Source organism: Lynx rufus, unplaced genomic scaffold (assembly GCF_022079265.1).
Source record: "Lynx rufus isolate CCGP_SWC_20201006 ecotype Redwood Valley unplaced genomic scaffold, mLynRuf1.p SCAF_15, whole genome shotgun sequence".
NCBI classification, from domain to species: domain Eukaryota; kingdom Metazoa; phylum Chordata; class Mammalia; order Carnivora; family Felidae; genus Lynx; species Lynx rufus.
Genome location: NW_025814829.1, coordinates 42,087,958 through 42,112,003, shown reverse-complemented (window position 1 = coordinate 42,112,003; position 24,046 = coordinate 42,087,958). Strand labels below are relative to the sequence as shown.

The window sequence follows — 24,046 nt, the reverse complement described above, 5'->3', positions numbered from 1 at the left end:
GATGGTTGTTCCAGTTTGAACTCATTCTTTTCTTCTCTCCTCCCCATGTTTTAGGTATATATTATATTTTATCACCTTTTTTGAGTTTCTTGACTTTTCACAGAAATATTCATTTTTACTGCTTTTGTGTTGTAAGTTTCCTTTTTAAGATCAAGATTACATAGACTAATAACTATACATTTACTTTGAAAGATGTACTGTTTCCTGTAATTATTGTTGGAAAATCAACATGTTGATGGGTTCATCATTCAACAAATACCTACAATATGCCTATAATACACTTTGTACTATGCAAAGCACTAGGAAGCAAATGGCGAGCCAGACCATTTGTGTATTATGAAACTGTAGCCCTATACACTTTTTACTTGGTATTATCCATAGTGGAACCTTGAAATATTAACAGGACCATGGTAGTCATTCTCACCAAAATTTTCATGTTAAAAAAATACTAATTACAGTAACATAGCAGAAGAGCATCTGCTGCTCCACAGCTTTTCAATTCACAAACAGTAGCTTCACACAAGAGATCATCTACCTGGTCTGTGCTAGGCACTGGGAATGCAATGGTGAATAAAGCATAGCTTCTGCCTTTAATTAACATAAGGTAACCTAGTGGTGGCAATAACTGCAGCCTAGCCGGGTACTTCATACTCACAGGTTGCTAAAAGCATCAACACTCTCTATGAATAACATCTAGAGTTGGAAAGTAATCTTGAAACTTATTCTTCTATAAAAATATTCTTAGGGGTGCCCAGGTGGCTCCTGGTTGGGCTTCCGACTTTGCCTCAGGTCATGATCTCACGGTTTGTGGGTTTGAGACCTGCATTGGGCTCTCTACTGTCAGCACAGAGCCTGCTTTGGATCCTCTGTCCCCCCTCCCCCGCCCCTCCCCACTCGATATCTCTCTCCCTCTCTCTCTCAAAATAAATAAATAAACTTTAAAATTAGTTTCAGTGATTTCCTATTCTTTCATTCTAAAGTTTCAAACTGTTCAATTTCGTGGGGCATCTGGGTGGCTCAATGGGTTGAACGTCTGACGTTGGCTCAGGTTGTGATCTCACGGTTGTGGGTTTGAGTCCCAAGTCGGGCTCTGTGCTCACAGCTCAGAGTCTGGAGCTGTTTCAAATTCTGCATCTCCCTCTCTCTCTTGCCCCACCCCTGCTCATGCTCTGTCTCTCTCAAAAAAAAACATTAAAAATTAAAAAAAAAAAGAAATCTTTCAATTTCATACCTATTGTGTGTCTTTCATACCTATTTATGGCAAACCATGGTAGGAAAACCTTTTTATGTCACAATACCCAAATGTATGTACACACACATATAAATAAAATATGGAAGCAAATTTGACAGTTTTACAAAGACCAGTATATCCTAATTTTAATTCTATGTCATGTGCTTAAATCTGGTAGCAGCCCACTGAATTGATTTCATGACCCGCTAATGGAAGTTTGAAATTAATGGTCCAATGACTTCAAGATGATTTCTATCAAATTCCTCTGTCTTATCCCACAACCCTCCCTTTTTCTTTCTATGCTATAGCCATACTGTTTGCTTTCCTTTCTTCAATGGTGTCATACTCTTGTCACTCAGGGCTGTAACCTACCACTTCCCTCCACCCATTTATTCGACAAATATTTAAGGCATAAGCCCTATGTGTCAAGCACTATTCCAGGGTCTGGAGAGGTGAAAGTGAATGAGCTAGATATATTACATTCCCTTTTCTCATTTCTAGAGGCAGTCAGAAAACAAATAATCCAAGAAATAAATGAAGCGATGAGAATTAGAGGTGTATAAAATGATGGAAATGAGCAAAAAGCAGAACTAGAAAATAATCTGAAGTCTGATCTCTGGAAGACAGCTAGCTTTGGAGGGAGGGGAGGCAGTGGGCTTAGAATATAGCTTTCCAGTTTGAGGAACTGAGAGATGAGTAACTGGTTAATGGTGAGGTTGGAAACAGAAGGGAGGCCAAGTCACCCATTTTTCAGGACTCAGCTTAACTGTCACTTAACTGTCACTTCTCCATAGAGAAGTCTTCTATGACCTTCAGGGTATGTCTGGTCTGCTATTACTGACTCCATTTGCATCTGTACTTCTCCTTCAGGACTTTCGCTCAACTTTCCTGAGAAAACTAAGGGGTGCATAAAGTCAGGGACTGCATTTATCTTGTTCATAGAGTTATCCCTAATGCCTAGACCAGTGCCGAAAATATAGTAGGTTCAGGATAAATATTTATTGGATGGATGGATGAATAATACACACTGTCAGTTTTATATATGAAGGAGATTCACAGAAATAGTACCTGCACCCTCTTTTGATATCCTTCTCTTTCATTCCTATTTTTAATGTCAAGGGATGTTAAACATCAATCTTGATTTTTTTTTTTTTTTTTACAAAAAAGCAGAACTGATATTTCAGAACAGATGAGAGTAGTACTCAAAATGTTTAGAGGAAATGTGTGTTGGCACCCAAAGTTTGGTGTCAGCAACTTTATTTCCTCTTGTCATTCCTAGCAACTCCATTCATAATCACTGCGCTCATCACCTAACTATTCGCCACCGCTGTTACTACTGTATCCTGCGGCAAGACCTGGACAGAGGCACTCCCAATGTTAAAGCTAAAGGCAGAAAATATGCTTATGATAGCTAACTATCCACGTTTATTAGGTTAGAAATTAAGAGGTAAACAGATATTAAACAAGCAAAACTCATGGCATTTAATCCTAGAGCAACATTCCTTTGCTTTTTAAATCCATTCAGGGCTAGTCTTCTCCTACCTTGGTGAAACCTCAGTCAGCCTCAGAATGTTTCTGTTAAAACATATATAATTTAGAAATGAAAATTTTAGGACCATGTATTCAATCAAATTAGGCTTGATTTAGAATTGAAGTTTTTCTCCTCCCTAAACTAGAGCCTATAAGGAAAGGTAAGGTCATAGACTTCTCTCCCTCCCTGTCTAGAGTCGAATCGTTCTAACTCGTGAACTCTGGTTTTTAACCCCTCGTGGCTGGAGAAGGCTGGCAAAGATACAAAAGCAAAAAAAAAGTTCTTACTTCACTCTACTATCCTAAGCAGGCTTTGTGATCTCTGGGCCTGGTACATATTAAAGCTGATTCTTTCTTTTCGTAAATAGATGCCTTGGTGAATTCTTCTGAGATACTCAACTTTTGAGATCTCTTCCTTGTATTCCCTGGCATGTAGCAATGCATCTCTATTCTAGCTGAAGGCTTGCACTTTCTTCGAAGCCCCCATGCACCCTGTGGTTTACATCCACAGGTCTTCTGAGGTTCTTTCATTCTAGCAGGCAACCCCCTTGTATAGGACTTAAAATCCTTTCCCATGGTTCTTTAGTCCACAGAGAATACTTACAACTATTTCCTTTCTTTTCTTCAACAGACTGAGAATGCAATTCCTTCCCAAAGAAACTCTCCATTCTGCTACCTGTGTCCCTCTATGTTTTTCAAGCCTGACGAGACACCAGCCTATGTAGGAGACCATATTAGACTCTCTGATAAACTTCCCAAGTAGTCTCTTTAAAGTCCCCTCTCTTTTTTTATTGTTTTTTTTTTATTTTTTAATATGTATTTATTTTTGAGAGAGAGACAGAGCATGAGCAGGGGAGGGACAGAGAGAGAGGGAGACCTTGAAGAGGCTCCAGGTTCCGAGCTATCAGCACAGAGCCTGAGGCAGGGCTCGAACGCTTGTACCTTGATATCATGGCCTGAGCCAAAGTCGGACACTTAACTGACTGAGCCACTCAGGTGCCCCAAAAGTCCCTCCTGTTGACTGGGGGTTAGGAGATATATTCCTTCCAGATCTCTCACCAAAGGAAGAAGGATTCTACTCCAAGCAATTCTCTCCAAAACAAACAACAACACAAAACTCTGATCTCAAAGTCCTCCCCACATCTCTACTATTCTAAGCTTTCATACCGGTGAAGTATGCATGGTGTTTTAGAGTTAAACACTGCTCTTGCTCACCTGATTTTCTCAAAATGTAAAAGGGCAGGCTGTAGCACAACTATTTTAGTATTTTATTATATCTTAGGTCTTAGGTCTTAAAGTCTTGACCAAAGATTCCACTTCACAGTTCAATATGGAGGTGTGCCAACTGCCAAAATGGCAGAATGAGGAACTTGGGAAATTCTCGTTCCAGAAAGCACTGATAAAAGTGGTCAGAGTTATCATAAACAACAACTCTGGAAACTAACCAAGGGACACAGAACACATGAAAGGCACTTATTTTTAAAACTCTACTAAATCTCTAGCCAATAGTATTGTAATAGCATAATACGGTGACAGATGGTGGCTACACTTGTGGTGAGCACAGTATAACATATAGAGAAGTTGAATCACTATGTTACAACCTTCCTGAAATGAAGGTAATGTTGTGTATCTATTAAATCTCAATAAGAGTCCTGGAGGTCTATGACATTTTATAGCAAGAAGCTGTTCCTACCGTCCTCCAGTTCCACAGCATAGAAGTTCTAGTTGGGAAGATAGGACAGCCCTGAGGATTTATAGCTCTATTGCCTTTCTGTTTGAAGAAGAGAGGAGACAACTGGTATTTGGAACAAAGTATAGAAAATCCCATGTCTAGGTGAATTGTAAAAAACAATAAAGATACAGTAGCAAACAATGTGGGAAGTTTACTGGTTGGGGTGACCAACAAAAGAGCAGACCATTCAGAAATTTAATAGCAAGATTGAGAGGAGGAGATCAGCAAAGAGCACCTTGCTCTGACCCACTTACTCCTAGTCTGGAAGGCTGTGTATATATGCAAGGCTGTACCTCCTAAGAAGAAAGCTGAGAGGACTTAGCCAAATACTCACTAAAAGGGAGGGCTTGCAAATCCAGAAAGTAAAAACCAGGGAGAACCTGTAACTTCCCTGTATTTGAAAGTATTCCCCGGGCCACATGCAGATTAAACAGCAAAAGGTAGACTTACTTGTTCAAGATTTCTAAGCAAAACTTTAGCTATCACTGCCTGACAGTTAAACTATGCTGACCCAGGGGCAATAGTTAGGAAACCAGGCTTAAAAACAAAAACAAGAATGAAAAATAAAAACTGAGCTGACACATCAGAGTATCAGAGTCTGAACACTGTAGGGGAAGACTCCACTGAACCAGCTCAAGAAGTCACTAAAACAAACAGCAGCAGTAACCTTACCAGAGGAAAGATGAGAATTCAAAGTTGCTGCAATATATAATCTAAAATGTTCAGTTTTCAACAATAAAAACAAAAGAAACAAACAGACAAAGCCAGGAAAATGTGAGCCAGACACAGGAAAGAGAAGCAATCAATAATAACTATCTCTGAGGAACTTCAGATTATGAACTTAACCAACAAATATTTTACAGCATCTGTTATACACATGTTCACCAAACTAAAGGAAATCAGAAAGAATAAATGAAAGTATGACACGGTAACATGGCAATAAAGAGATACAGACATTCAAAAAAATAGCCAAATGGGAATTCTGGAGTTAACACGTAGCTGAAATGAAAAATTCACTAAAAAGGATAAACAGCAGATTTGAGCTTTCTGGAAAAATCCATGGATTTAAAGATGCATGAATAGGATGCCTGGGTGGCTCAGTCAGGTAAGCGTCTGACTGACACTTGACCTGAGCTGACTTGACTTGATGCTGACTTGAGTGTCAGCTCAAGTCTTGATCTCATGGCTTGTGGGATCGAGCCCCACATCAGGCCAGCACAGAGCCTGGTTGGGATTCTCTCTCTCTCCCGTTCTCTCTCTGCCCCTCCCCTGCTCACGCTCTCTAAATAAATAAACTTAAATATATATATATGCATGAATAGAAACTATGCAATCTGAAGAACAGAAAGAAAAATAAAAAGAATGGAGAAAAATGAACAAAACCTTAGAGACTCGGGGGGACAAGAAGTATACAAGCATACATGTAAATGGAATCTCAGTGGACAAGAGAGAAAAAAAAGGAAAGAAAAAATATGTGAAGAAATAATAGCTGAAAATTTCCCACATTTTATTAAAACCATGTCAAAAAGCCCAACCAATTTTAAGTGGGATAAGGACAGAGAAATGAACACTTATGTGACTATGACACGTCATTGTCAATCTACTGAAAATCCAAGACAAAATTTTGGAAGTCACAAGAGAAAAAAGGTTCATCATGTACAAGGTAACCAAAATAAGATGAAAACATGACCTCTCATCAGAACAGAGGCTTGAAAGCAGGAGGAGGACATATTCAAAATTCTCAAAGAACAAAACTCTTAACAACGTATACTATACCCAACAAAATTGTCCTTCAAGTGAAGGAGGCAGAGGCTGTCAGACTGGATAAAATCTATTACATACAAAAGAAGAACGAAATCCAAATAAGATCTGTAGTTTAGTTAATAGCTTTATGCTAATGTCATTTTCCTGATTTTGATCATGTTCTATGGTTATGTAAAATGTCACACTGGGGAAATCTGGGTAAAGTGTATATGAGAGCTCTGTGATTTTTTTTTTGTCATTTCTTAAATTATTTCAAACTTAAAAAGTTATTTAAAGAGTCCAATACATGTTGATAGGTCTAGTTTATATGTGCAATTTTCATTCCAAAGTTCTAAAGAAGTAACAAAAGTGTCCTATGGGAAAACTGACTAAAGTTTACTTTCTTCAGGATAAAATTACTGGTCATTGTTGTTAGACGGTGACAGCATTTTCAATTCCAGTTACAAATAGGCACCCTTTCATCCTTTTATTCCCCTTCATAGTAGTAGATATTTTAAGTTTTTGTGAAATTAAGGCATTCTGTCCAGCTTACCACATTAAACACTGGGAAAATGTTTTCCCCCCACATCTGGCTCAGTCCTGGAACTCTTATTGCAAGCAGGTTGCACAACAATTATCATGAATGCTCATGAACCAGCAGTTTGGGAGGTTTTGTGTTTTGTCTTTTATAACTAAGCTGAATAATCAGTGTCGGTGAGTATACATGGTTTTTTTGTTTTGTTTTGTTTTTGGCTGCCCTGTCATTAGAAACTTCCTGAACACTAATGAGAGGGAAATTTGGATATGCTCTTTAACATACTTGCCTGTGCAATGCAACTTTTGGCTTTCCATGAATGCTTAGTAGTGTGTGGTCTGTCCAAAACGCTTTTAGTCGTACTGTCAGGGCAAGACGGGCTTCTCTGGGAAAAGTGAACAAGAACCAGAAACACAGACTAGTCCATTTTCTTTCCTGCACAGTGTGATAGGACAACAGGAAGGGAAGGGGCCATTACTAGGTTTGTGGCCTCTGGAGGAAAGGTGGATAGGCGAAGGATCTTTTTCTCTTTCCTTCCATTTCATTGTGTGACGGAACAGAGGAGGTACTAAGGGACTCAGCACGGAACTAGAGGCAGGCTTCCCTGCTGGAACCAGACTGATCTAAGTTCAAGCTTGTCTCCTCTTTTCTCTGACCGTACGATCCTGATCTTCCATTCCCAAACCTGTGAAATGGGGGAAGTGGCCCCCACACCTCACAGAGGCAGTGGGATGATGAAATGAGAGAACACATGTCAGTCATCAAGCACAGTGCCCAGCAGGTCACAAATATACAAAATGATCATTTGCAATTGTTGTTTATGAAATTGGCGCTTCCCCCTACCCGCCTCTGCCAAATTGCTTCAATTTCCTGAGACTTCTTTGGCTCTTTGGACATTTCTTTTTTTTTTTTTTTAATGTTTATTTATTTTTGAGACAGAGAGAGACAGAGCATGAACAGGGGAGGGTCAGAGAGAGAGGGAGACACAGAATCTGAAACAGGCTCCAGGCTCTGAGCAGTCAGCACAGAGCCCGACGTGGGGCTCGAACTCACGGACAGTGAGATCGTGACCTGAGCCAAAGTCGGATGCTCAACCGACTGAGCCACCCAGGCGCCCCATGGAAATTTCGAAGAAATTCAAGTAGGCAAATTTGTTAAGCACCTCTTACAAAGACTGTGTACTTTTTCATACTCAACAATGAGTTTTAGTCAGAGATTGTACTCCTGCTTTTGATCTGCTAAAATTAAAAAAATATATATTGGGCCACTAACTTGTCTGCTTCCAAACTCAAAGCTTTCTCCATTATGCTGGATATAGAAAGGGGTTCCAAAAGCAAAAAGGGCAAGGTGACATGGTTCCCACCATCACCATCTTTCCCACCATCACCATCCTTGTTACAACGGCATGACTAAAGTTTGAAATTCTTAGATTATTTTGCTGGAGCTTTTTTAAAACCTGGGCCAAGCAAAGGGTTCGCTATCATCAACAGGCATAGAAAAATAAAGAAACAGCAGGAATTAAGATAAGTAAACGAATGGCTTTTTATTAGATAGAAATGTCTCTCAAGCCATATTCTCAGTGTACCACAGAAAACCTGTTAAGAGAATTTTCCTGTTCCCAAAGAAATCTAAAAGCATGCCACCAGATACAAAGGTGCAGATTGATTCCCTCGGTCTGTTTCCTAAGCCAGGAACCCAATGGTATTGAATTTGCCCCCCATTTCCCACAGAGAGACAACCCGGTCCCGGTGGCTAATGTCCACGCTATTCCTTTTGAACTGATTTTTTCTGCTCTGTTTTTATTCCTAGGTCTCTGGCACTGCTTCTGTATCTCTCAAACTTCTATTATTGAAAGTTCGTTATGTAACCAAACCAGTATATATGGAATTCCTACTAGAGTTTCCGAGAAGAAATAGGCAGTTTCAAATAGAAAAGGCTTGATAGAAAAGGTGAATAAGCTGCTATTCAAAATCCTGAACAAGCTTAGATGTAGAGAAATGGGAGATGGAAACACTTTCTCTAGGAAAAGGACATGAACAGTGAGCCACAGCGACATTGGAGATGCTCTGTCCTGTCTCAGTTTCAGCTGGTGCTGTGCCACTGCCCTCACACGTTCTCTACAGGATAGTCTCTGCCTGCCCCTCAGGGTTCTGTGTAAACTTACTCTCTGAAGTAAACTATCTCTTTATTGACCGTCTTCACTATCTCCTTATCCTACAAGGTTAGGACCCTTGCATTTCTTTTTGAGATCTCTCACCACACTGTTATATACCACATTACCATTATATATAGCATATGTCTCCCCTCACTGTGAGCAGCATGAGGGAAGTTTTAGCTCCTTCCCCTGCATGAGCCCCAAATGATCCCTCAATTACTACTAACTGAAAAGATGAATGAACAAATGTGGGAATTTGTATGGAGTGCTGGGGAAAACCACAGATGAGGTCTTGTGTTGAGAAATAATCAAGGGGAAACAAAGCCTATTTACAGACCCTAGAACGACAAAACTGGAAGACATTTTAGCAATGCTTACTTTATTTTCTTTTTATTATTTTTTTAATTTGCTTACTTAATTTGAAAAGTTCACATTCATTAAACATTTCCTAGGTGCCAAGTACGGAGCTAAGTGATTTATATACACCACTTCATTTCGTCTTCATAACAAGAGAGGAATTATTATCGCCATTTTAGAGATTAAACAAAACAAAACAAAACAAAAACCTTAAGAAAAGTTAACTGATTTGTCTAATTGGCAACTCAAATTGAGGCAGTCTCCCAAACCACACTCTACAAGAGAATTCTGTCTTTCAGGAAGACTAAGAAACTTTCCCCAGGTCATAGGGCCCTAGAATCCTGACCCTCTGCCTCACATCAAATTCTTACTTTCTATACCATTCTGCCACTCCATCAAAGACCCTAAAGGACAGGCATTAATTCCAAGACATCATACAATAAACAACTGCATGTGAAAGAATCTTAGCAGAGAGATGGCATGATGGGAGGAGCACTTTGTATTAGTTTGCTAGGACTATGGTAATAAAATGCCACAAACTAGGTGGCTTAACCAAATAGAAGCTTATTTTCTCACAGTTCTAGAGGCTGGAAGTCTAAGATTGACCTGTCAGCAGGATTGTTTTTTTTTTCTGAGGCCTCTCTCATTGGCTTACAAATGGCCACCTTCTCCCTGTGTCCTCACATGGTCTTTCCTCTATGCCCACATGCCCCTGGTGTCTCTATGTGTGTCCAGATTTCTTCTTCTTATAAGGACACATTCTGAGATCCTGAGCTTAGAGCTTCATCATATGAATGGAGGGTGGGCACAATTTAGTCTAAAACACACCAATAATGTAAACATAGCCATTAAATAAGGAGCACATGGTCGCTAATGGAGAAATATGGTGTTTGAGGAGAAAGGGGCGCAGCCAGCCAGAGAGGTCCAGATGTGTTAGGAAATGCATCTAAAGGAGAACTGTGGATGTGATGAAGAGGAGAGGCCACAGCATCTTTTAAATGGGCACGCCTCCCTCACCCGGTTATTTAAAAAGAGCATGCATGCGTGCACCGGATGCATGCATGTACACACACACACTCTATAACTGAAACACAATACGTAACAGTTCATCCCACCACTTCACAATTGGGAAGTCTAATCCAGATGAACCTATTGCAAGGGCTGAGGAAACTGGCCTGCCCAGTTTCACACGCTGCATTGCAAACAAAGTAAGAATGTTGCGTCACCCCTGAGCCAGTTCTCAGCTTTTCTTTCCTTGACTCTCTGGTTTGCTGTTATTTTCCACTGTTTCATCTCTAGATGGCCAAAACCAAGCCACATTCTCAGTGTATGTTCAGTTCACAAAATTTTAAAATTGGAAGAAATATGCACAACTACCACCCAGGCAGAACTTCTTTGTGCAAATATACGAGCTGAGGCCTAAAGGTATAAACAAACCTAGTAGACAGACCAAGGGCAGACTGCTCCAAACTGTGCCACTTTGGCGTATTGAATATTTTGTTTGTTTGTTTATTTATTTATATATTTATTTATTTATTTATTTATTTATTTATTTATTTATTTTTAAGGGTTTTTTTTGTTTTTCTCATTTTTTTTAATGTTTATTTTTGTGAGAGTGACAGAGTGCAAGTGGGGGAGGGGCAGAGAGAGAGAGAGAGAGAGACAGACAGACAGACAGAATCTGAAGCAGGCTCCAGGCTTTGAATTGTTAGAGCAGAGCCCAACGCGGGGCTGGAACTCACAAACTGCAAGATCATGACCTGAGCCGAAGTCAAATGCTTAACCAACTGAGCCACCCTGGAGTCCATGCATGTTGATTACTTTAAAATAAAAGTTATTTAAGAAATAGCCAATGCAAAAAGAACACTCTGACTGCCACATCCCACCCTCCCACCCCCACCTTTGTCTACAGAAAGCAGGAAATAAATCTCCCATGTGAAAGGTACCCTCACGGGACCAGAAGGTAAAGAGAGACATCCCCATCACCAAAGATAGGGAATTCCGAGCTGAAAAGGCTATTTGAACAATCTTTGTTACTTTTACTAATTTAGTACCCCAACCCAAATTAGTTTAGGATTCCTTATCAATTAAAGTGCCTAAACATAAGTTTTCTCTGTCCTATTTCTCACAGATTTATTGTCTCTGTCTAAAAAGTATACAAACTGCCTACACTGGTCATTTCTTTAGGACTTGCTTCTATGCACACATAATTAAACTTTGGGGTTTTTTTCTCTTGTTAATCTGTCTCATGACAATTTAATTCGTAGACCAGCCAGAAGAATCTTGAAGGGTAGAAAGAAATTTTTCCTCTTGACACTAGCCAAGTTCACCCAGTAGGAGAAACAGCTGAACAAAGTCTTTCACTCTCAACCAGCTACTCTTTCTTTATACCCTACCACATTCCCTCCTCTCCCCTGCCCTTCACATACTCAGGCTAAAAAGGAGATGCATCCAAAATAAAAAGGATATAAATATAAATATATATATATATATATTTTAGCCTGACCAAAATCTGAAGTTGCCAAGTTATTATTTGATGATGCAGAATAGACTCAAGATATGAATTTGAGAGAAATGAAAAACTGAATTTCTATGGTTGGTCAAATAAAGTTTTAAAAGAGTCATTTTCATCTTTTACACTTTTCCGAATTTGAATTATAGTTATAAGATGTTAACTTGCAAATATGAGATGGACTATTTAAAAAAAAATTCCTCTTGCCACATAGGCGAGTATGGAATAATACCACATTGACAAGTGTTAACTATATTAGGTTCATTTTCAGAAAACGTAGAATAACATTCTTTTACTTAAAAGAAACAGATACATTAATGACCTTGGTGTTACCACTTTTTAAATATACCTAATGACATGACACAAAACGCCAGCAAAAAAGAGAATGTTTTGAGAAGCATGTTTACTTCCACAGCTTTCTCTCTCCAGACCAGGAGGTTTGCAAAAAATGCTCCCCTAGAGAGTATTTGTGTTTTGTTGAGGGTTCCACTCCCCCTTAATTGCTGCCCTTTTTTCATGACGTACTCAAGATTGCCACAGGAGGGGAAAGCCATATCTTTTTTCTAAAGTAAACAGTCTAGGGAAAACCCCCAGGAAAATCGTCATGTTGGCTTAAATGTTTCATGAGAACCATTTTATTACTGAATGAAATTATCAACATTTTGGGTTTGTTTCACTCTTCAACTAACACAATAACTATTTCAGGCAGCTAGTGAGGTAGTTAAAATATGGATGTTGACTGTGAACTTGAAGTGGAAAAGGTTGACAAATAAATATAGCAGGACTGTGGAAGATAAGAGGAGCCATACACCCACCCATCCGAGGCACTACCAGGAAGTGAAACCACTAAGCTGGAAACGAGCATTCTACTTGTCCTGGATTGTGTTACATGAAATAGGAATTCAAATCCACTGTTCTTTTCTCAGGTTGTAAGGAGCTTTAGAAATTTGCTTCTAGATACTGTGACTGGCAATTCGCTTTTTAAAATAAACCGGAAACCCAGTCTTTTAAAGGATGAAGAGCTGTGTAAATGTGCATTTGAAGGCAATACCCTCAGGAGTTCTTGATCTTTTTTGTACCACGGACCACTCACTCTGGCCATCTGGCAAAGCTAACCCCTGAGTAGAGTATGACATTATAAAGTTCATGAAATAAAAACATTGGATTACAAAGAAAACTGATTTTATCAAAATACATGGAGTCTATGCAGTCTAGTAGACCCCTTATATGATACTTATATACGCTTCAGAGACTTGCGGTATGTTTTCCCCCTCTACTTCTGTGGAACTAAAGTTCTAAAGTTCAATGTAAAATTTTTGAGGACAGAAGAGCTCACAGCACCATAAAGGGTAAAATGATAAAAACAAAAAACAAAACAAAACAAAAAAAAAATAGTTCTTTTTTGTGCTATCTACCTCTGCTAGCACCATAATGAATGTGTAAACCCAATCTGAATATTTAGACGTTGCATGTAAAAAAACACAGGCTGGAATAAATTAGAAACACCATCATTTGCTTCAAAATAGGAAATTTACATTTTCTCAACCTTTGAGCAACAAGCTAGAGAACAGTACCAAGGACATTGGTAGAGTCTGTAAGAATATTTCTACTGAGCTTCTCTGCTGGTGACATAAATGTCCCTCCCTCCCAGTGAGCTTGCAAAAAATATGAAATTAACAAAAACAGTGCTACACTCTCCCCTTCAGTTTGCAGATGTCCCCTTCATTTTTGGACAGGAAGAAGTTAGATAACTACATCTAAACCACAGCCTAACAAATATGGCCAGAACCCAGGAATAAAGTACAGAATGACTTTCCAATTCATGGCGTGTCTCATTGAGGTAGGAGGAAAGGAGGCCAGAGAAGAACCTTGAGTGGCAAGCAGTGCATCTGGAAAAGGTCCGAGCCAGATGCAAACTTAAGTGCATTTGACCACAAAGAGCTTCCCCTCCTCTGCATGTTGCCAGGCTTGACCCACACAGACTCATTGCTCTCATTCAGGAAAGTGCCCAGCCATCCTTAGTGCAAAACTAAAGAACTTTAATGTTATAAGGATTTACAAATATATATATATACATTTATATTTTATATATATATATTTATATCTTATATATATATATAATGAATTTTGAAAAAACAAGATTTTCTTCTAAACTTTGAAGAAATGTAAGAGTCAATATTTCAATAATATTTTCATTCCTGAAAAAAACATGTCGATTATGGTAACCAGCTGTTCTCCGAAGTTCTAAGGATTAAAAAAGAAAAGGAAATGACTTTTAGTTGCAAAATCAAGGATGTATTTCAGGTTGATGAAAGAACATCCTGATAGCAAGGCTATAAAAGAAAACCTTTTTCTGATGGTCGATTATTACTACCACATGTTTTGGCCAGCCTTACACTATAGAGCTGTAATGGTTCAAATTCTATAAAGCACTAAACTATCTTGAGGGAGCACTGATGGCTTCCAGGAGCCTGGAGAAGTAAGCAAAAGCTGAGGAAAGCCGAAGGGTATGATATAAGGCAGACATAAGAACTTACCTAGGCACCCAATAAAGGCCGGCACAGCAACTGTTAGGCAATCAGAATTTAAAATGACAATGACAGTTCTAGCAACTAAGACAAGAAGAGTATAAAGCCCAGTATGATCACTCCTGGAGCAGGTAAAGGCATTGAGATTTGCCAAAGTGATATCCAGTCCAGGCAACTGGAAAGGTAAGAATCCAACAAGAGTGAAAGCAACAAATTCAATCCCTTCCTACAAAATGCTGGAAATCAAGCCAACTTGTAATTACTCCCTGCTAGTTAATAATTACCTTAGATAAAAAGATCTGTATTCTATAAGCTCATGAATTTCTATGCATTGTTTTAGGTGTTTTGTTTTCATTTTGTGTTTTGGCTCAGGGTACTGCCTGTTCATCTTAAGGATTTCCAGATTTTCTTGCTTGCTTGCTTTCAAAACTCCCACTCTAGAAGAATTCAGCCATTCTAGCTTCTCTGGGTTTGCTCCTAGCATTTAGCCAGAGAAAAACCACATAACCTGGCAGACTGGTTTTATTTTCGGTTCACATTCTCAACATTCACAGAGGCCCTGGACACTACACAGTATCTTTCTAAGTTTTTCCTGTGAATTTGCATCCCCATTCTAGAAAATGGCTTTCTTCTCCACCTTGCCTCTCCCCACCCCCCTCTCTTAGCTGGTGACCTCATCTCCCTTCCTGAGAAAACAACACCAGAGGGAAGTGTCTTATCTTCCCACCACCAAATCAGCAAACTCCCTGTACTTGCACTTGAGTCCTGTTTGCCTTCACCAAGGAAGCAGAATTCCTCCTCCTGTTAAGAGACCTGACCCCGCAAGTGGCTCTTGGGACACAAAAGCCCTCTCTCTTCTGTAAGTACATGATAGTCATACCTCTCTTTTCTGAACAAACAAAATGACTTTCTCCTGATGACCTGATGAGCAAGCCCATAGAAGTCCCTCTGCTTCATATTCCTCCTCCCTCCATGTTTCCACGTTTCTGTTCCATTTACCAACAGATTTCTCCAGAGGGCCAGTTGTTCACAGGGTATCCATGCTCCCAGAGTCCTCACCCCCCCATCCACAGGCAACCTCACGCACACTTTCTGTTTCCATCACTCCACTGAAACTGCTCTTAATCAAGATCACTAATGACCACCAAGTTTTCAAGTGAAGTCACTTTTCTACCCTCTGTTTCCCTGGAACCACTTTGCTTCCTTTGCACCCACGACATTACCCCAATCTCTGGTTTTCCATCCAGCTTCTTGCTTGCTTTCTCGCAGGCTCAGGTACCAGTGCTTTGCCTGGAGCCCCCAGCGCAAGCCACACCCTTCTCTCTCCATTCACCTCCTACGCTCTCTCCTCTCTCTTGGCTTCTCATCCCTCACAGCCTCACTTTATGCTTACGTTTCACCTCAGGGAAACTTTTCCGTCCTGCCCCTCTCCAGATTATTCTCAACTGTTGGAATCAGGTTGCTTCCTTTATCATCTGTTTATTGTTTGCTTAATTATTGACTCTCTCTTCCAAGAGGGAATTAATCACACCTGCTTTATTCACCCAGGTCTCCCCTACAGGGATCACAGTGCCTAGCACGTAGTCAGTCTGAATTAAAACTTCCTGAATTGGTGAAGGAGTAAATGCATACAGCCCAGTGATCACCAATTCCTGGTAATATTAGCTCTGGATTTTTCTTTTTAACCCAACAAGTAAAATTCTTTTTTTTTTTTTAATGTTTATTTATTGTTGAGAGATAGAGCATGAGCAGGGGAGGAGCAGACAGAGGAGACACAGAAGCCAAAGCAGGCTCCGGGCTCTGAGCTGTCAGCACAGAACCCACGCGAGGCTCGAACTCATAAACTGTAAGATCGTAACCTGAGCTGAAACCAAGAGTCAGAGGCTTAACCGACTGAGCCACCTAGGCACCCCTCAGCAAGTAAAATTCTTAAGTGACAGAGAGAGCGCAGATTTTCTAAATTGTTTCCTTTAATATCTGTTCTTTTTCTAAGTATTAAAAAGATATATTTTTCCTACCATTTTTCTAGGAGTGCTATATACTATATTAATAAAACAGTATTTTCCTCATAGAAAATTATGATTTATACAAGTGTGTTCTTTTCATTCTGACAATTGTTCACGAGGTATTAATCAACCAAACCAATCTGTCAATCTAAAACATAATTTAGGGGCACCTGGGTGGCTCAGTCAGGTAAGCATCTGACTCTTGATTTTGGCTCAGGTCATGATCTCATCATTTGTGAGACTGAGCCGCACTGGGCTCCTCACTGATAGCACAGAGCCTGCTTCAGATTCAATCTTTCCCTCTCTCTCTGTCCCTCCCCCCTACTCTCGCTCACTCCCTCTCAAAATAAGTAAACTTTAAAAATAAATAAGTAGGGGCACCCGCCTGGGTGGCTCAGTCGGTTAAGCGGCCAACTTTGGCTCGGGTCATGATCTCGCGGTCCATGAGTTCAAGCCCCGCATCGGGCTCTGTGCTGACAGCTCAGAGCCTGGAGCCTGTTTCTGATTCTGTGTCTCCCTCTCTCTGACCCTTCCCCGTTCTTGCTCTGTCTCTGTCTCAAAAATAAATAAAAACGTTAAAAAAAAGCTAAAAAAATAAAATAAAAATAAATAAGTAAATAATTTCAACAGGAAGAATTTCTGCAAACACTGAAGGAGTCTCACAAAGTTGATTCTTTTATTACTTTTCATTGATAGCAGAGACATCATTAGTGGTAAGGGTAAGAAAAAAATCCCATATAAATATTATGAGCTTTCATGTATTTAAAATATAAATCCTTGGTGAACACCACCTCAAAAAATAAGTACCAAGTGGTAGACTATAAGCAACCATCTTAATAATCGGCAGTTAAATTGTTAACTAACCAAGAAATCTCTTTAAATGAGAATTTTTGCTATGTGGCATCTTCCTAAAATATGTTAGTACCATCTTCTGCTAAGGATCAAGGGTCTAACAATACTTTGAAGTTCTTATCTGAACATGAATTCCCATTACATATTGAAAGCAGTGATTTAGAAGACTGTGCCATGAACTACCGATAACTCTAGTGTTAACTTTTTAAGATCTAAATTTGTGACCTCCATCAATTTGAAATTCATCTGCCTCTTCTTCATGACAGTTGAATGGAAAGGAATACAATACCCATTTGAGGTTTACGGTATATATAACAAGGGACTGATGGACATTAAGAAATCTTAATTACAGGGGCACCTGGGTGGCTCAGCCGATTAAGTGTCCAACTCGGGCTTCAGCTCAGGTCATGATCTCGCAGTTTGTGAGTTCAAGCCCCACATTGGCTCTGCACTGTGGCGCCTACTTGGGATTCTCTCTCTCTCTCTCTCTCTCTCTCTCTCTCTCTCTCTCTCCCTCTGCCCCTCCCCTGCTTATACACCCTCTCTCTCTAAATAAATAAAATTAAGTCATAAAAAAAGACATCTTAATTACAGATGCAGGTGCCTATACAGCATGTCCTCACAGCTGCATGCATCTGTAGGCTCTTTTCCCCAAACTGCTTTTCCATAAATTCTTACATAATTGCTTTAAATTTCTTTTCTCAATACTTTCATAATATTGAACCAAATACATGTAAAAAGTCTACAAAATGGATTACCCTGCTGTTTCAACAAATTAGAAATGATATTTGTACAAAGTGGAGATAAACCGTACTTCCAAACAAGGTTGTAAAGGTAGACTAAGAATCAGAAAGGATCAAAAACACTGAGATTCACACAGCAAGAGCAGCAAAATTTTGGTGCATCTCTTTTTTTCTCAGGCAGGTGCAAGTATCAGAAGATCAGAACAGTGTCTGCTCTGGTTACTGTCCTCTTTGGAAAGGACTCCAGAACCAACGAACCGTTGGGTCCCCCCAACTGTCCCCGCCCTAAGCGTCAATGAGTAGATGAAGAGATGCTAATAAATTCATTTTCTCTAAGTTGGTTCCCAGAGTGGCTCAGTCGGTTAAGCGGCCGACTTTGGCTCGGGTCATGATGTCATGGTTTGTGGGGTTCATGGATTTGAGTCCGGCGTCAGGCTCTGTGCTGACAGCTCAGACCCTGGAGCCTGCTTCGGATTCTGTGTCTTCTTCTCTCTCCGTCCCTCCCTCACACTCTGTCTCTGCTTTTGTAAGCATTCAAAAAAATTATAAATAAATAAGTTGGTTCTCGACAAATATGGATGCTATTTTTCCTACAAAACCTTTATAAAGAATCGTGTAACCCTTAGTCTTCATCTTCTCTACATGAAACAAGTCGAGATGTTCCTGGAGCTGTGGGACATTCTACAAGGGTTTTGGCCCACTTCCCTGAACCCTCCTCAATTTCTCTGGTTTTGTAGACTATGACGGTCTATGAGAATAAAAATGGCTTTCTTTCATTTTTCTATGCATCTCACCCATTTTTAAAGAACAGGTTTCAGGCGACAATAAGAACAATTTTCCAAAATTGAGAAAAGCAATAGTTATAGAATTTGTATTTCCAGTTTAATGTTTAGCCTTTGATGTTAAGACCCCCCCCCCAACATTTCAAAATTATTGAGGACCTTTTTTTTTTCAATATATGAAGTTTATTGTCAAATTGGTTTCCATACAACACCCAGTGCTCATCCCAAAAGGTGCCCTCCTCAATACCCATCACCCACCCTCCCCTCCCTCCAACCCCCCATCAACCTATTGAGGACCTTTAATAAGGCCTTTGGTTATGTGAGTTATTTCTTTTTAAAAAAATTTTTTTAATGTTTATTTATTTTTGACAGAGAGAGAGAGAGAGAGAGAGAGAGAGAGAGAGACACCTAGCATGAGGGGGGAGGGGCAGGGAGAGGGAGACACAGAATCTGAAGCAGGCTCCAGGCTCTGAGCGGTCAGCACAGAGCCCCGACGTGGGGCTCGAACTCACGGACCATGAGATCATGACCTGAAACGAAGTCGGACACTCAACCAATTGAGCCACCCAGGCGCCCCATGATTATGTGAGTTATTTCTATTGATATTTACCATATTCAAAATGAAAACTGAAAAATAAAGGATTTAAAAACCACATTGAAAGAGGCAATTCATAAACAAAGACACATAAGTGGCCAGTATAAAATTGCCCAACCTTATTTCTGAAAAAAATATACATTTGAACAAGATACCATTTTTCATATAACAACTAAATTTTTGGATTTATTGTTGTTTGTCCCATGTGACTGATAACACAGTATTAGCGTTAGCATAGGGAAGTTCTACTCTCGCATACTGCTTCTAAATTGATACAATTTTTCTCAAGAGCAAAATGGCAACAATAATTGCTAACCTTCCGTGAAATTCTGTTGAGCATTTTTGAGAATCCTTCAAACACTCAATTATTATTATTACTCCTATTTTACAGTGGAGAAAAGAGTGCTTTGATAAAGCAACTGGCTTAAGATCTTACAACTTGTAAGTAGTGAACTTTTGTTAAAACCTGGGCGGGGGTGCCTGGGTGGCTCAGTCGGTTAAGCGGCCGACTTCGGCTCAGGTCATGATCTCGTGGTCTGTGAGTTCAAGCCCCGCGTCGGGCTCTGTGCTGACAGCTCAGAGCCTGGAGCCTGTTTCAGATTCTGTGTCTCCCTCTCTCTCTGACCCTCCCCCGTTCATGCTCTGTCTCTCTCTGTCTCAAAAATAAATAAACGTTAAAAAAAAAAATTAAAAAAAAAAAGAAAAAAAAAAAAAACCTGGGCGTACACTCTTAAGAATCTATCCAAAGGAAGTACAATCTATCCAAAGTTGTGCACAAACATTTACATAAGGGTCTTTGCTGAAACGTTATTTGTAATAGTAGAAAACAAATCCACCTGAATATCCAAAAATCAACGATCAGCCAATATAACATTTCCACAGTCCAAAAATTACATGCTGGTGAGAAGCACTCTTATTCATGGGTAGATAGCCATTACTTGTCCAGTGCCTGGCACACAGTAGGGACTCAATAATATTTGCTTCAGATAAGAATGAATACAAACTTATACACAAGGATAAAAAAATCATGTTTTAACAGACAATATCATGCCTGAGGGGTAAACACGTTATAAAATAGCAAGAGTAGTGTGTTAAACTAATGAAATAAGGAGGCCATTAGATAAGGTGACACTAATGCCTTGGTGGTCTACATAAGCAAACCAAAGTCCGAAACGGTCTAAAAACTAACCCTACATATTGAAACCTAAGGACAACCAATCACAAACAGCCAACTAGGCTTTAAACTATAGCCAATCAATAACTTTGTTACATTGATTCCACTCCTTCTTGATAGAAGTCTCTTTTTGGAGAGCCTGCTGGGGAAGTGCTTCTGTCCACTTTTGTTTGGCACTGTCCCATTCCACTTAACTGTTGCTCAAATAAACTTTAAAAATTTTTGATATGCTTCAGCTTACCTTTTAACAAATGTAATCACAATTTTGTAAAATGTACCTGTGAGTGTATGTATAGAAAAATGTCTAGAAGTATAAACAGATGTATATAAATGAATTCCTGTCTCTTTGTCTCTGTACTGATGCCTAATAGTTAATAAATATTTGTTGACTGAATGAATGAATGAATGAATGACATTTTAAAAATAGCCCTTGAGGAGGGGCACCTGGGTGGCTCAGGTGGTTGAATGTCCAACTTGGGCTCGGGTCATGATGTTACTGTTCATGAGTTCCAGACCCACAAAGGGCTCTAGGCTGACAGTTCAGAGCCTGGAGCCTACTTCAGATTCTGTCTCCCCCTCTCTCTGTCCCTCCTCTGCTGATACTGTGTATCTCTCTCTCTCTTTCTCTCTCTCTCTCTCTTAAAAATAAACATTGAAAAAAATTTTAAAAATAGCCCTTGAGTGGATTATAGGTCATTTTTTCCTTTCCTCCTTTGCAATTTTCTATATTTAATGAAATTTAAGCAGTGAGTATGAATTACCTTTGTAATAAACAAGAATATTATAAAACAATCATGCAGGGAAATATTGTTAGGAATTTTGGAATAAAAACAGCAAATACAGACATCCCATAATCCAATAAAATATAACTTGTATCTTATTTTCCTACTTGTTTTATGTACTGCATCAACAATTAAAAATATCAGATGTTACAGAAAAATGGCAAGCTTAATATTACACAGTTAATTATTACTGGGGGTCAGTATAGAATCCAGGTCACTTGGTAGTTTTTTCCATTACACCACACTGCTTAGAGTCCCAGAACACTAATGAATGAATGACAGTATGGGCACTGCAATATTCACTGTTTAACAATTCTTCTTACCAGTGAAATGATTTGCTAATTATTTGATATTAGTAGAAAACTCCAAAGTTCTAAGAAGTACTACATGTGCATGTGACATGAATTGTTTCGGCGGGTTTGTGATCTTCCTAATGGTGTTTCCAAATTTGTACATTTTGGAAGAGCATACGTGCATTATTCTGGGGAATGGTCTATAGATTTCACAAGATTTGTAAAAGGGTCTGTGATTTTAAAAAAAAAGCAAAGTTGAGAAAAATTAGAGCTATAAAGTCTGCAAGCAAGAGGAGGGGAAAACACCGAAGGTAATTACAAGGCTTATGAGAGGAAAAGGAACCACGGCTAACTCTGTCTTCCTCTTTTTTATTCCTAGAACTTGTGTTTTAATATACAAATGACATGGCTTTATGATTTTGCTTTCTAAGTAGTGACACCAGGAAAGACACTGCTGGGTTAAGAACACAGGCCAAATTATCTCTACGGAATGAACTTTTTATCAGGTACTAGGAAATCTATTTAATAATTTTCCTTTTCCTATTAAAATACAAATGCAAAATACTTCAAAAGTGACTTACAATGTTAAAAGGACTGTAAGTCACAATTGGGGTGTTTTGCATTTATGTTTAAGTAGGAAAAGGAAAATTATTAAATAAGTTTCTTAGTTTCTTGTTCCATAAAATGTGCTTCCCTTTCAGGAAGTCTGCAAAGCTGCTTTGAGCAAATGCAGAATGCACACTTCTCTGTGCATTTCACAATTATTGCTTAATTTAAAATTTAACTCTTCCTTTGCTCAGTGAAAGAAGCAAATACTTGCTTCTTATCCCAACATCAAACTTGGTTGGCAGGGTCTAGGGACCTCCAGGAATAAAATTTTTAAATTCTTTTTTTTTTAATTTTTTTTAACGTTTATTTATTTTTGAGACAGAGAGAGACAGAGCATGAGCAGGGGAGGGTCAGAGAGAGAGGGAGACACAGAATCTGAAACGGGCTCCAGGCTCTGAGCTGTCAGCACAGAGCCCGACGCGGGGCTCGAACTCACGGACCGTGAGATCATGACCTGAGCTGAAGTCGGCTGCTTAACCGACTGAGCCACCCAGGCGCCCCAAAATTTTAAAATTCTTAACAGGGTTTGTTTCACTACGATTCCCTGCAAATATCTCTTCAGCTTCAATTCCAAATTTCTGAAACAAACAGAAATAAAACACAAATCCTCCTTGAACTCAACGGGTTGTATATGCAAACATCCTAACCAAGAACTGACACCCATCCAAATGAGATGCCTCTAGTATAGACTCTCCATGTGCCTTGGCGGAATAAATGCTTACATCATCAACCAGTGTGACCAGCGTTTCTTGTTCTACTTTTTGAGATGAAAATCATTATTTTTAACACTCCAATGATTGTAAGTTCTAGGAGACTTACATAGGTTAAGCCACTCTTATTTCAAAGCCAAATGCCTTTTTTAACTTTTTCTAAAACAAAGTTACCAAAATAGTATCCACACTCAAAACTTAACTTTGTTATTTGCTCAAACTAGCTCTGTTCTCCAGGCTCGTCAATTAACTTAGGGAAGGGCAAATCAGAATACCAGTGGTTTTACAATTCCTTTTTCAACATTGTTTTTCTTTTCTCCTGACACTGCAGCATATGAAAAACCCAGGAACGCTTTGCATAAGTAATCGAAACGACTTTTTTTTTTTTTTTTAATTAAAACGTTAACAGAGCCCACAGACTCCATCGCTAAGGAGTATTAGTGGCTGTCAAAAACCACACCGCTCTAGTCCGGGATCGGTAACCTCAAGGAGGCATCACGTGGAGCTCTAACAAGAGCCACCTCACTGCCCTGTCGAACGGTCGCTTTCTTTGGGGGCTCTAAGTAAGGGAAACCCCTTGTCGTTCCATTCGCCCATGCCTTTAGACCCCAGGAAGCAAGCTGGCATTTGTTACGAAGAAATTAAGTGCCCTGATCTCAGTCTCCTTTCCAAAAGGCAGAGGAGAGGCAGACTTTTTAAGCAGCGAACCACAGGTTTCCCTCCGTCCTTTCTCCCTTCCAAGTCAGATACGAACTTAAAAGCTAAGGAGCGTGGGGGAGAGAAGTGAGCGGGGCAAGAGTAAATATATTGCTTACTGTTCCCAGAGTTACATGAGATTCTTCAGGCTCCTTTATGCCTCTAGCTTTCTGTCAGGATCCTTTTTCAGCCAGGACGACAGAGAAGTTCAAGTCCAATCCTTGGTAGGAGGGGCTAAACTGTGGGCTGGTTTCCTTCAGTCTTCGCAGCTGTTTTAAGGTGGAACGAAAGACGAAGCGAGGGAAAGCAATGTTCTCGAAGAAGCGGGTATCTTAAATGTAAATGTTAGCTTCTCAGAACCGGTGTCTGAAGTCCCAAAACATGCTTAAATAGTATGTAAGTGAGCTGATCCGAAACCACGTGGATGCTACTGTGTGTGTCTGTGTGTATGTGTCTGGAAGCACGTCTTGTCCTTAAGTAG

General features: G+C 39.6%; 1 protein-coding gene and 1 long non-coding RNA gene across 2 annotated transcripts in view; one reads left to right on the top strand and one right to left on the bottom strand.

The window, feature by feature from the left end:
- PLA2G4A (phospholipase A2 group IVA) overlaps positions 1–23,779 on the bottom strand; it is a 158,311-nt gene extending 134,532 nt beyond the window's left edge. The window contains exon 1 of the mRNA XM_047076921.1: positions 23,685–23,779. The gene's annotated coding sequence lies outside the window, so the exon portion shown is untranslated. The remainder of the gene's footprint in view (positions 1–23,684) is intronic.
- On the top strand, positions 15,072–18,260 carry LOC124510175 (uncharacterized). Its single transcript, XR_006961637.1, has 2 exons — positions 15,072–15,182; positions 18,102–18,260. It is a non-coding gene; the product is annotated as an uncharacterized LOC124510175 (long non-coding RNA).
- Positions 23,780–24,046: the final 267 nt, after the last annotated feature.